The sequence below is a fragment of the Mastomys coucha genome, unplaced genomic scaffold (assembly GCF_008632895.1).
Source record: "Mastomys coucha isolate ucsf_1 unplaced genomic scaffold, UCSF_Mcou_1 pScaffold16, whole genome shotgun sequence".
Classification (NCBI taxonomy): domain Eukaryota; kingdom Metazoa; phylum Chordata; class Mammalia; order Rodentia; family Muridae; genus Mastomys; species Mastomys coucha.
Genome location: NW_022196898.1, coordinates 55,060,368 through 55,075,508, shown reverse-complemented (window position 1 = coordinate 55,075,508; position 15,141 = coordinate 55,060,368).

Genomic DNA, 15,141 nt, shown 5'->3' with positions numbered 1-15,141 from the left:
GCTAGTCTGGGAAAGCTGAAACCTATTTATTAAACTACACTTAATCTCACGGTGTTATTACCTTTTCATTGGTTTTACAATGGTGTTGACAAAGCAATTCAAGAATAGATCAGTAAGACAGCATTACAATTTTATTGCATTTTCAATGACATAACATTAATGAAACTGTATAAAAGTCTATAATGAATTAATATCAGCTATTATAATGACAAAAAATGAATACAGTCCTTTGGGGACTTCATCATACCCAAGATAAGAATGCAATCAATGTTGTTTGCTTATAAAATGGTTGCACATAAAGTAGAAGCATGCTATGAAGTCCCCTTCCCCACTAGACTCAGAGGCAGCCTTATGCACTGAACATCTTCATTTCCAGAGTAGGGGCATTCGATTCTAAAGCTCATTCTAAGTAAACTTGTAGGACATTGTTAGAAAACCTTTTCCTTCCTGTCATCCCTGGTTGGGGGTCTTGAATCTTTCTTGTTGCTCTAGGCCTGGAGAGTCGGAGGTGAACTCCTCACCATCTATAAAACTTGAGGAGGTTCTGAACTCTTACTGGGCTTTGTACCACATTAGAGCTGAGCTACCACCTTGGTTTCGTCATTATTTCATTTTCTCTACAGAGACTGAAGCCTTATTTTGAACTCTACCTGCCTTGCTTGATATTTCTTCTGTCTATCCTTCTTTCCCTTTCTTCCTTCCTTCCTTCTTTCCTTCCTTCCTTCCTTCCTTCCTTTCTTTCTCTTTCCCTCTCTTTCTTTCTTTTTTCTCTCTTTCTTTCTTCCTTCCTTCCTTCCTTTCTTTCTTTCTTTCTTTCTTTCTTTCTCTCTTTCCTTCTTTCTTTCTTCCTTCCTTCCTTCCTTCCTTCCTTCCTTTCTTTCTTTCTTCCTTCCTTTCTTTTTCTCTCTTTCCCTTTCTCTTTCTTTCTTTCTTTCTTTCTTTCTTTCTTTCTTTCTTTCTTCCTTCCTTCCTTCCTTCCTTCCTTCCCCCTTCCTTTCTTCCTTTCTTCCTTTTTCAGCATTCAGTAGGCTTCCCAGGAGCTGACTCCTTCAATGTATGACTTCTTTATTTATGCTAGATGGACCTCCTGGAGCTATACGGCTTTTACCATCCCCTTAGTGGTATTGCCTCTGCCATGCTCATTCCCATGACCTCCCATCACCCAGTGGAGTGAAAGGAAGTCTTCCCAGGTGACATCCAATTTCACTCTTTCTCTGGAGAATCACTGTCATGGAAAGCTAGCCCCTCCTTGGGAACCTGCTCTCAAGCTGAGTGTATTCGCCCTTGTACCACATTCCATCATTCTCATCTTCTGTCTGCAGTCTTACTAACCCCACAGATTTCTAGAATGCTTCATGTTTGAATCATGGAGGTTGCCAGGCAGAGCTGGAAGTGCTGAACCAGTTTATAGCAAGATGCATTGCTTGCATAGTTATTTAAACAAACCATATAACGATTTAACTGACACATACATACCAGCTGTATAAATTATCATTATGCCATTTTCAAATTGATGTAGTGGTGTGGCAGGAAGAGGTCTAGCCTTGGATTCAAGTTGGTGTGGCAGGAAGAGGTCTAGCCTTGGATTCAAGTTACCTGGGATTAAAGTAACCTTGAGAAATCACTTTTATCTCTCTCAGTTCCAATTTCTCACCTGAAAAATGAAGCAAATATCTAAACCACATGCTATGAGGGTTAAATGAGATTATATATGTGAAAACTCAATTACTTATCTTGTATCCAATAAATGTTCTGTAACTTCGCTTGTTTTTATTCTGTGTACAACATAAACATAATAGAAAGGTGATAGACATTGGGACTTTCCCATTTCTGGTAGAAAAATACAGACCCATTGTTTTGTCCAGCTCTCAAAGTGTCAATAGGTCTCTCTTGCTTTTAGATAACATGTTGTCTATAAAACGTAGCTTATAAAATGAACCAAAAAGCATGCTGTATAATCAGCATTCATGCATTCCTAGTTAGAACTACCTTATCAGACTCTTCAAAAGTTGGTTGCTTGGCAGTTAGTAAGCACTCAAAATGTTTGTTGAGGTAAATTTTTGTTGTTTATATTTACCTTAAATATTCAATTTACATGCAGAATGACTTTGGTCTCAAGATATCAAGTAACTCATATCCAAAGTTCTGAATTTAGCTAGTGGCAGGGTCAGGCTATTACTCAAAGTTTCTAATTGTTTGGTAAATTATTTGACTTACACCACAATTTATTTTTTCTTTTTTTTATATTGACACTTTATTGTATAAAAATAGAAGATGTCTATGGGTAGGGCCCAATAAGAGTGTGAGAAAGTCTTCCCTAGAGATGAGGTCTTAATTGGTTATCCAATAAACAGTATCCAGTCCTGAAATAATATAGACATGAGTAAAACTAAACAAACAGAGCTGGTTGTATTTATATATTTAGTCATGAGTATACACACACACACACACACACACACACACACACACACACACGCACACATCAGGTAGGGTGAGGTACATGGAAGGGATTAAAGGGAAAAAAAAGAAAAGTGGAAAATACAATTATATTTTAGTTTTAAAATATTAATACATAAAAATCTAACATGCATATTAAGCTTTGTCAGGACTTTTTTTTTAATATTTTCTTTATTTACATTTCAAATGATATCTCCTCTCCTGATTACCCCTCTGAAAAAATATCAAAAACGGAAACAAAAACAAAAAACAAACTTTGTTTCCTCCCCCCTCCCCCTGCTCACCAACTCACCTTCTTGGTTTTATACAATGTTTTTATATGATGTTTTCTGATCTCTCCTAACTCCTCCCATACCTTTCCCACATCCTTACCTACCCAACTCCATGCCTTTGCTTTCTCTCTTTAAAAAGCAAAAAACCAAAACCCCACAAACAAATAAACAAGTTTACATACAACCCCTTCAAACCCATAAAACGAAACCAGGCTACTCTCTTTGTTATCTGCATCAGCAGTTGTTCTCTAAATCTTTTTCTCCCCCAAACCATTTTGCATTGCTTTGATGAGGCCAACCTACCTTGATTTCCACTACTATGCTAATCCTTGTGTGGAGATAAATGGATGTTCTCACACTGCAGATGTGTCTGGTTTTTTTCTTAATATGCTATCATGCTGAAGAGAGGGTTCCCTGGTTGAACTCAGGTTTCAGAACTAGTGTGGGAACATTGCCTGCTTGACCCTAGTAAAACAAAACTGATAAATCTAAGAGAGATTTGATCCTTAAATGTCAATGTGCAAGAGCTAAATGAGATGAATGTACTGAAATGATGCAGGTTATTAATGGGTGTAGGTGCCTCTCTATGACCTCATAATATTGGCTGCATAGTTTGAGAAGATAATACATCTGTAAGTACTTCTGACATTCCATTTTGAAGTTGATTTCTAAATAAATGGGCTGAAACTCAATTACCCTTCCTACTGAAGCATTCTGGGCCTATCTTAGTCTGAAGAATAGAGTCAAAGGTGCCAACTAAAAAGCATATTCTAGATGCTTGCATTAAAATATGTAAACTGAGAGTACTTTAAGTGCATCTTAGTACTTCAGTGTTTCATAAATAGTCTAGTAACATTATCAAGATTGGATATTGAGAAACTAATAAGCAAACAGCTTGCTCTCCTTTTATAATGATGAGTGCTTGAGCCAAAGGAAATATCAAGGATGGCTAGATTATTGGGATACTCCGTTCACTCAGTTTGCTGAATCCTTGTAATCTAAGAAAGTAAAATAGAAATATTTACTACATGCCATATAAAGTCTTGTAAATGGGGTCTCCTGATACTATTTCGCTAGGATAATAAACATGGCAATAGGAAGTTGTTTGCATGGCCATGGAATATAGAAAATTTAGTTTGCCTGCTTTTTGTTTTCTTCTATTCACTTGATGAGTGGGTGATCTCCTGTTTCAATAAAGCATTACATTTGGAAAACCCTGAGGTAGTTTGCATCTGTCATCTCTCCAGTTAGGTTATGTGGACAGGACCGTGTTTCTCATGATTGCTTTCCTCAGTCACTTGTTTTCTGCATAGTAAGAATTTCTCCATATATATTAACTGTATAATTAGTGAATTATTCACCTTCTTGATTAACCAAGGCAGCTACCTCACTGGTAAAATTGAACATCATTTTTTTTTTGGATGTCCAAATAGAGTCTGGTTATGTTCTGCAAGCATTTATGTTTTCTCCCGTTTCTACATAATCATTCTCTATTATATTCCAGATTTCTGATATTTCTAAGATAGCATGTAACATGCAAAATTTTGCTTCTTTTACGTTTGAACTGAACTGTTAGCATATGTTCCAACACAAAGGTACCCTAAAGACAAATCAGGGTGTATTTCATCACCTTCCCAAAGCTCTCTTCCCAAAGCATGTGGAGGCATTAGCTAATTTGGATACACCTATGGAAACTTTCATATTTGTTTAAGATAGCAAAATCCACAAAAGTCCTGTGTAATGTACAGCAGAGACAGGCAAGGTCCCTTCTGCTAAGCATCAATTATTTAGAACCAGAGAAGCATCTTCAGTCCCAGTCAGTCTAATTTCTGTCAAGTAACCAAGAAGATGAATGTATCATTCTTCGAGGACAGATGACATGTTGGAAATCAGCTAATTTAATTTGAAATATGAAATGTATCTAATTGATTTGCAATACTGTCCCTGATATTCGGCTTAGGAAATGCAAGATTCAGAGGTTTGTGGGCCCGTGACACTAGATATGGAAATATCATCTAACACTGTTTCTGAGGGAACAAGGAGAAATAGGAGAAATACGAAGGCGGGTGTTGCATGACTTTGCAACTTCTGGGGGCTGCTTCACCTCATCCACCCTCTGGAAGACGGATGGCACAGAACCCTGTAGTGGGGGATGCTTTGCTCTTAGCTATGACATTAACTAGTATGTGCATATTACCCAAGCCCTAATGAAGACTTGCACACAGTTAAGAATGTGATTTAGATTAGGATGTTAGTGGGCCAACGAGGCTGCCCTTTGGCAAGAGATAACCATGTTCTTTTATCCAGCCTATCTTTATTTGGCTAACGAAGTAATATTACCAAGAGGTGATTTCTTTTATTCTTGTGGTCTAGCTTAGATAATTTCTTTTCTCTGTGTCTAGAATGGTAATAAGCTTCAAACATGGAACTCCAATTAATATTATAATAATCCTGATTGCTGACATAGGGTTTAAGGCTCACAATCATCAAAGTTCTGCACACTGTTTTAAAGATGCACAAGAGATTTAAAAATCCTCAATAAACACTGCCATTTCTTACAAGCATAGATCTGGACAGCTTGAAAGTATTAAGATAATGATTGCTAAGAATAGCAACATTCACAATAAATATGTTTAACTACTGAAAATTGCTATGTTTATCTAATGTGTTTTCTCAAATGTTGCCTCCTGTTCCAAAAACAGACTATTGGAGGATTCTGTTTTGAAGAAAGGACATCAAAAATAATTTTGGCTAGCTAGATGAGGCCAATTTCTATGTCTATTATCTATCTACAGAGTGCTAAGTATGATATATTTAAATAAAATGGAGTGTGTGGGTAATAAATTTCAAAGGACAAATTAACATAGATGAAATAAGAAAAACTACTATCATTTTCATGTGCATGTGTACTGTGTTTGACATGTCTGAATGTATGCATGTTTGCATATGTTTGCACAAGTGTGAATATATTTATGTGCACATGCAAGTGGAGGTCTCAGGTAGATTCTGGGAGTCTTCTTGGATTGCTCCCCACCTTATAGATTGAGGCAGGATCTTTTCCTTGAAGCTGTTGGTCACTCTTATGGTTTGACTAGCTAGCCATCTTGTCCTGAGGGCACTCTATCTCCTTCCTCAGAATACTGGCATGACAGGTGGGTCTCAAATCCTTTGGGCACCCATGGGCATCCTGGGAATCCAAACTCTGGTCCTCACACTTGCTGCTTGCATGACAAGGGCTTTAACCACTGAGCAATCTTCCCTGGGGCCTATAGATAAATTATTAAGCAAAGTATAGATTAGTTAAGATGCAATGTTTATTTACTTCTACTGAAAACTGAGCAACTAGCAAAACGGAACACATTGGCAATTGTATGTACTTTTACACTCAAAAGCTATCATGTTGGCTTTTATGAATATTTATTTTTTGATATAGGTTACAGCTGTAGCCTTTGATCTGGGAAATTGACCTTTTGAGGAAGGCTGGCTTGGTGAAATTCTTAGTTAATATGTATAAGTTGAGATAGAATAATACATCAACTACTAAAACACTTCATTCAATCCTAGTTTATAACTGTCTATGTATACACAAATGGCTATATGTTCACATAGCACACATGAGCAACAATATTTATCATGTAATGTATATATGATACTCTTTGATATATACCCTTTGATAAAGATGATTACTAGTACTATCAGTAATGATTGCATTGTTCTGATTCTCAAATCATTCTAATGTTTGTGTCTTGGTGTACAGGTATATTTATAGTATTTTATTTGGTAAAAACCTTTCCTAATGATCTGTTAGCATCTGATGGATCCCGAAGCATCACTTTGGTGCTCTTTAGTTTCTGTTGGCTCCTTTCTCTCTAGCAGAATTCCATAGTTGCTCCTCTGCATCTCAGTGGTATTTCTACTCTGAAGAGCTTAGTATGATAATGCTTTTTTAACTTCAGTTTGCATGTACTCAGCAATTTCCTTTTGTTAATTTCTATAACATTCCCAGGCCATCTTTTTATTAGAACATTATTAACTCACCCTCAAATACGCAAATTCTAGGGTACCAGTTAGCAAGTATCATTCTACGTTTATATATTGTGTTTTTAAAAATCAAATTTACCAATTTAAAAATCATCTTTGTTTTTAACATACTAACTTTTATTTTAAATTATTTTTCATCATAAAATATACTGAAACCATAAAAAATTTAAGAAATTGTTAATTACCACAATACATTCTTACATTTTACTAGGTAATATGACTTGCTTAAAATAAAAAGCACAAGCTTTCATATTATTCATAGTTTGCCTAACACAATGGAGTAAAATATGTGCCACTTTTAGCAAATGCTATGCCCTTGCTTCTGTTTTGTTTATTCCTTAAGTTGACTTTAATTCCAAACTGTTGTAATATAAAATTTGTGCAAAGCACTTGCAGGTAAATTCTAGAGGAGATGTGATGACATAAGAACTCTGGACTCTTTTTGTGCAAAGACACACGTTCGAATTCTAGGTCTCTGTGTTCTTAAATTTTTCTGAACCTGAATCTTCGGATTCTTGTTAAGGAGGTGACAGTAAACCTTTTTAAATTGGATTAAATCAGGATTAAATAAGATATTATGGATCTATCACAGCACTTGACATACATTTAATCTGACATGCTCTAAACATGTTGCCTAGTTTTGTTGGAAGGTGAACGTTGCTATTCAGCATTTCTTCTCACTTGAATGGAAGGACTGGTCACAGGCCAGAAGCAGTTATGTATCAATATTTGACTCTGAGTCCATTTAATTCAATTGAAGTCCATGAATAGGTGCCTACACAGCACTTTGCTCACCTCCCTTTATACTGCTGTGGACTACTTCTCTGGAAGCATCCTGGTCTGCTGCATATCCTAGATCTGCTGAGCCAAACACGTTCATTCACAGCGAATTCCCTCTGGCCTGAAGGTCCATGGGAAGGACAGGTATGAGGGCAAGCACTTCATCCCACCTGAGTGCACCTCCCTACAGGATGCTGACAAGGATCCCATCAAGAGAGGAACAAGGAAGATGATTTGACACTTACAGACTGTTTTGAACACTGAGAGTCCCATCACAGTGAACCATCAGAGCTGATCTGATAGGAATACCTAACAGTTGTGAAATAAAGGCAACATTTGCCTGGCCTTGTTTCTCCCTTGGTTAGTTAGCTCATGGTCTGTTTACACACACACACACACACACACACACACACACACACACACACACACACACACACACACACACACACGACAATAGGGAAAGGAGAAGCAGAGGAGAAACTAGAGAGGATGGGGGAATGTCCAGTGCTGGATAAAAGCAGCAAATGCTTTTCTTTTTAAAGATTGATTCGTTGCTGGAGACCTAGACTGACAAGTGTGAGCCTCAGCTGAGGTTCCTAGTGGCAATTGCTGCCAGTTTTACAAAAGAGCATTGCTTTGGGAGCCAGATTTGGAGAACAGATTTTGTGAAGAATCCAGGATTCTGCTGCCTCTCAGGACTTGGTTCTAATTTTGTATTGGGCTGTCCTCCCTGCTCCCACCTCTCACGCATTCGTTCTATTTGGGGGTTTATTGTGGAGGAAGCCAGCTAATGCCACATTCAGAGAGAGAGAGAGAGAGAAAAGTCCAAGTATGTTTTCCTTTGTTATTGAAACAGGAAAACAAACTCAAAGTGATCTGGGTTTTCGGTTTACAGCCGCCCCTGGCCACTGACAGAACCTAGTGATGTGCTCATCTCTGCTTCCTGGGAGCAGACCCTTCATTTTTATCCCTTCACTTGTTAAATTAAATGTCTCTGCAACTCAGCTCATTTTCTTCCTCTGGGGGCTTCACTCTGGTCATCCCTTGCCTTCTCATGAATATGTATATGTATATCTTACATATATGTACATATGATATATATGCAGCACACACACACACACACACACACACACACACACACACACACCTTCCCATCAATAGGCTCCTTTGTTGAGATTCTTAGGACTGAGAACAGAATCAAAAGTAAGCATGGAAGATACCCTGTGGCAGGTCTGCTCCACTTGATATGTTACAGGAGATGAAAGACTGATCACACAGGACAGTACTTTGATTCATACTACGCATGGCTCTGTATGCTCTGTTTCTTAGTGTATGAGTGTGCACTGGATTAGTCTTCTAGGATCTCTTACCTGCTCAATGGTTTAACTTTGTCTGTTCATCTCAGATATGCCACAGACAATGTCCCCAAGTAATTATTTCACCCATGCTTAGCTTGGTGAACCAATGAATTTATCGGAATCATTTGCAGAAGTGTGGAAAGCACCAAAAGCAACATTATTGAAGAAAAAAAAACCCTCACCTTAGCATGGTTAATGATTTTCCTATAGCTATCTTCAACTGACCTTCCACCATCTATATATTCAAGTCTCTACTTAGACTATGGAGCAGCTGGGACAGAATTATATACAGCTGGGGTGTGTGGCAAAAAAGATGGGTACAGGAGAGTGGCTAGGACCAGGTAAGGATTAGATAACACTTTCCCTCTCTTTTCATTTGGGAATATCAATAGACTGGGTCTTGTTTAGGATCTTCTGCAAGGAATTTCAGCTGCTGATGAAACTGGCAATTGTTATCCTCAGAGGACAGAGTTCCCCCAACACTGCCTTTTGTCTGGGTAAAGTCCTAACTGCATGACATAGCAAAGATCCTTGTGTTCATAGGGGCAAAAAAAGTGAGACTCTTTGTATCCCCAGTGAGGGCAACTGCCTGAGATCACTCTGCACACCATCTTATCATTCTGTTACTTTGATAAGTCTGCTCTGTGGCACTCAAGCAATGCATAGGGCTTTGAGAATTGCTGTCTAACATCTTCATTTTGAAATTCCCTTCTTTCCAAGAGTCCAGAGACCACTTTTCTGATTAAGTCACAATCCAGGGATTTATTCTCAATTTCTCTCTGTGTATATTTCTGAAACTACAAGTATTTTAGCTTGGGACTGAAGCTGTGGCTGGGTAGTAGGTTTTGACTGAGACTTTCCCATTTTCAGTAGAGTTCACTTGGTTCTGATGAAGTTTAGAGATTCTTAAACCATGTCTCACTCTCCAAATTGATGTCATAGTTGCAGCCACTGCAGAAGCAGTCTGGATATACAGTTGACAGTAGCATTCTTAGAATCATTAGGGTACTTACAGAACAAAACAGAGAAGGAAAAGTTTCTGGAGAGGTGAGATTTTCTTTTTTCCAGTAATAGATCTTAAGACATACGCAATGTTTCCCCAGCTCATACAACTGGGGAAAAGTAAACATCAATGTATGGCTCATTGGAAAATCCACTAGAACCTTTTGTTCATTTGGTGTCTGAAAACAGCTGGGCTAAAGTTGTAATGAAGAGCAAAGCTCTGACTAAAATAATACTACAGTCACAACCATGATTGTTCTGTAAGTGCTTGATATTATTAGCTCATTTTTTTTTAGGTGGGGAACTGAGTCTTAGGACTCGTAGGAATGTGAAGATAGGATGAGGTAATCTGCAGAAGTGCCTGCAACATAGTACAGACCTGCCACATTAGCTCTCTTAGCTTTAGGTTTACCAGTTGCTGTTTAAGGAAGAAACTAGACAAACAAATGACATTGTTTGAAACAAGCTTGGGAATCCTTTAGGGTAGCCTCTGGAGGACGAAGACTCTGGTCTGGTTCTGAGTTTTTAACCTTATTCTAGAATCAGTTATAGAATCTCAAAAAGTACAAATTCTTAAGTTTCTGAGTGTAAAATCTCAGGCTTCCCAAATAAAAATTTCCAGAGGTGGGTTTGAGAAGTTCACTAAAGTAACCACGCAGGAAAAATGAACACCGGGGCAGGTAATGGTTGGACAGTAACTTTGGGAACCTTCTAGGAATTTACCTCTAATTTTATTCTTGGAAATCTTTGCCAGGAGCAGTAAGTTTCCTAGAGGTGAACTCATTAACATACTTATCCCAAATGACTGATTATGGATCCGAGTGACAATTGTAAGAACTACATTGAACATCTGGCCCTCATTAGTTGGAAGTTCTGCTTTCTTCAAATGCCCATGCAAGTCAGTTTTCCATTACTGAAACAAAATACCAGAACAAATTAATCCATAACGAGGTTTATTTTGAGGCCTGGGGCAAGGCAGCAGCTCAATGGCTCTCTCACTCTTGAGAAGTGAAAGTAAAAGAAAGACCATAATGCTATTTGGGAGCATGCCTCACTCACCTGAAGATATCCCAGCTGCCCCACCTCTCAGAGGGTTTACTGCCTTCTAGTAAACCAAGCTGGAAACTCAGCCTTTGCTACAGGGGCCTCAGGGAGACACGGGATTAAAACCATAAAGGAACCAAATATGGTCAGGAAAGCTGTGGCCCAGGAAGGAGAGGATATGATTCTGAGAGTCAGGGCCATTGAACACCATGAATACGATGCACCCATCCTCATCAGGAGAAGTCATGTACAGTACAAAGAGAATAACTTGAGTTCATAGGCTCAGATGAAACAGCAAATTTTTATCTTTGGTTACATTCATTGCTAATGATGTGACTCTCACTGGCATCTTGAAACTAGATCATTTTAAAGGTATAAAATACAGTAGATTAGATTTTTCTACTTAAAAATCATAATTTAAATGTTCAGAGTTAGTAGGAATCACAGAGAAATAGATACTCTTTTGCTTGACTGGTTAGTGGGAAATTTAGTACAGTCTTTTAGGAGGATCTTTGGCACAAGGTGGTTGTTAGACTATAAAAAGCTAGTAGCAAGTTTGATATCCCCAAATAGAATATATTGGTTTGTTGTTTCATATGGACACAACAAAATGGTGCATAGTCGTGGTTTAGGCTAAAACAATACACACAAAACACCTAAAAACATAATTATATTAAAAATTGGCACACTTTTTTTTTGTTTGTGAAAGAACTTATATCAATATCAAATATCAACAAGAATAATTTTTCCTTGATGATTGGAGCATGAATGATTTAAATTTCATCTTTTTACTCATCTACATGTTTGTTTGAAATCATAATTTATATACTAATTTTATCATGAGAAAAAACATTATTATGAAAACTTTAATCAACATTGATTTGTTATATATAGGTCACCATAATTATATTTTGGGTCATCTTCAGATATAGTTTTGGTGTTGTATTATTTCTAGTAATAATGACTACCACTCATTACATTATATGTACTAATTGACTCATGAAAATGCTGTTCATTTCTTAGCTAGGACATCTTTACTTTTTTTTTTGCCCCTTTAGTTATTTTGAGATAGGAGTTCTCTGTGTAAATTAGGCTCGCTGTGAAATTCACTATGCATTTCAGGCTAGTCTCACACTTGTGGTGATCCTTCTGTTTCAGCTTTCCCAATGCTGGGGTGCTGATTGGTGATTGCTACGCCTTGTCGTAGGAGAGTATCCTTATTTCAGTTTTGAAGTTTGTAGCTGTCTACTCCAGATGAGCCAATCAGTAACAATAATGAAGACATTTATCCAAGAGACGTTTGATGAGGACTTTCTCTGTCAGATTTTGAAAAATACACATTCGGACAATAGAATTGCAGCCTTATAGAAGTCATTTGGGATGTTACAGTGAGATGATGGATGATTTATTACCTATAAAACAGTGGTATCCTAGAAGAGAGAACAATTTTGATAAGGAAAGTCTGACATACCTTGCTAGAGAGACAACTTTTAGACGGAATCTTAAGGAGTGAGATGAGGAAGGAAAGGGGGTATTTCTAGGAAGAATGAACAGCTATGGTCAGGTTGTATGAAAAGCCACAGTGTGGGATTTTGAGGTCAGAGTGGCTGGAGCAAGGCATATTAGTGAAGCAGGAAGAGAAGAGAGTTGGAAGGGAAAATCAACTGGAGGGACAAGTTAGTGCCTGATAGTAAAATGCCTGGCATGCCCTGTTACAAGATTTTAAGTTGATCTTTGGAGCCATGGAAATTGACAGGGAAAGTGACTGATAGAATCATTTTTAAGGACAGCACTGGGTGAGGCTGTAAGAATGGAAGAGATTAGGGTGAGAGGTCCGAAGCCTGAGGCAGCGCAGATGGTGAGGAAGCTATCATCCATTAAAGGGGAGAGATAACAAGGGTCTGGCCTCAGTGAGTAGTGTTGGAGATGAGAGTGGAAAGGCTTGATTTGAGAGACCTCTTTAATCAAAAGGGAGGAAAAGCTTCCCAACTCCTGTCATGTTTTGTAGTTTTTAATACATTTTCCATATATTTCTTTGGAGATGTAAATCTCTATACTCTGCCAACTCAAGCTTGATTTAATGCACCTGCATCTGATAAGACCTAGTGGATCCAAATCTACTTTGTATGGAGCTCTACCCCCTCCCAAATGAATAATTGCTACAGTGTACAAAACAAACCCACCCCCGGCTCACATGTGCGCCTGTGACTCTTAAGATGCAGGGGAAGATGAAAACAGTTCCCAGTGTTGGTTTTTAAGAAAATGTCAGATGCAAAACATTCAGAAAGATTCTCTGTCTGACTCAATATGACTTCAGTTTTCAGCAAGACACAGTTAGAAATTATATAATTTTTTGGTTGAGTTTGGCTATTGACTAATGGAGAAAATGCAAGATTTGGATGCAAATAGGCCTGGCTTTGGAATAAATATGTAATGTCAGGAAAGTTAGTTAATTTTCTTAGTTTATTCATTTATGAGGTGGAAATATTTATATCATTTCTCAGGGACACTGTGAGCACTACAGATAATATATGTAAAACACTGCACATTCTTGCTCCACAAAATTCAAGAATTAGCTTTTTAGTCCAACTCACTCTTGCAAAAATTCGTTCTTGGCAAACCATATGTTAAGGCTTGTGTGGTTTCTGCTTATGGCAGCCTAGGGAAGTCAGTGATAAGCCAAATGCTATTAGAAAAATAAAATGAAGAGGCACAGAGTACAGGAACTCGTGTGTGTGCATGTGTGCGTGTGTGTGTGTGTGTTGCATGATGCTTCATTTTCAGGATATGTAGAGTTAGATACAACCATCCTATTTTTCTTCTTAGGCCTGGCCACCAGCAAACTCTGAGGTGTACTTGATATATTCAGTTTTGGCAGCTATATTTGGAATGGTATGTTACATTATTTTGTTTGTTATCTTGAATCTTCTTTGGGAATATATAGTGTATAAACAAATCCAGTAGCTGATATAAAAATATGTAGTCTTATATTTTCAAGATTTGAATCACTGTCCTGTAGAAACAAGACATAGCAACATGGCTTTAAACAGCAAAGGTTTGACCAATAGATGATAAAGGTCCATAAAAACTACTGACGTGAAAAAAAGAAGATATGAAAACAACACAATGGAAGGATGTGTACTTATGAGGAAACCATTTCTCTCTTATTGGAAGAATTATACTTACCACATAATGCATTACAAAATCAGAAAAAGTAATTCTAAAATATATATGAGCCCACAAAAAGCCACAATAGCCAAAGCATTCTTTGACAGTGAGAAAATAAAAGGCTGGAAATATACTTCTTCATTTTAAAATATATTACAAAGCTACAGTAATCAAGACAGTATAACATTGTCCTAAAATCAAGCACATAGACCAGTAGAACAGAATAGAAGCCCCGAAAGAAAACCATGCTTCTCTCATCAAGTGGTACCTGAAAAGTACCAAGAATGGGCAGTTCCTTTATGAAACGATATTGGGAAAACAGACATTTACATGTGGAAAAATAAAAATGGACCTTTATCTCATGCCATAAACAAAATGCAAGTCAATATGCACTCAAGACATGAAAGGAGGACACAAGCTGTAAATCTATCAGTAGAAAACATAAGTTCTTGCTCGACTGGCCAGGCTAGCCTTGAATCTGTGTTCCAGTGGACAAGAAGCACAAACAATGAATAAGTACACTAGGATTTAAAGCATGTGCCTTGCACTGATTAAGTTATTTACTGCACACATAATCTCACACTGGTATAAGAATTAGACATTTCTAAAATACAAAGGCGTACAAGTAACCAACAGGCATGTGAAGAATGCCCAGTATCTCTCCCATGAAGGAAATGCATATGGAAACCAATATGGCTAGTGTTAGGATCTCTTTTTTTCATTTTTTAAATTAATCATTCCTTCCTTTTACATCTCAAATGATATCCCACTTCCTGGTTACCCCTCCACAAGACCCCCATCCCACAACCTCCCTCTCCTCCCTCCCCTTTGCCTCTCTATGAGGATGCTCACCCACCCACCCACCCTCTCTAGCTCCACCCCTCCAGCATTCCCCTATGCTGGGGCATCAAACCTCCACAATACCATGGGCCTTCCCTCCCACAAGTGTGAAGAAAGGCTGGGCTACACAAAAAGGTTACAACTAGCCTGAGCTATACAGTGAGATTCTGTCTTAAAAG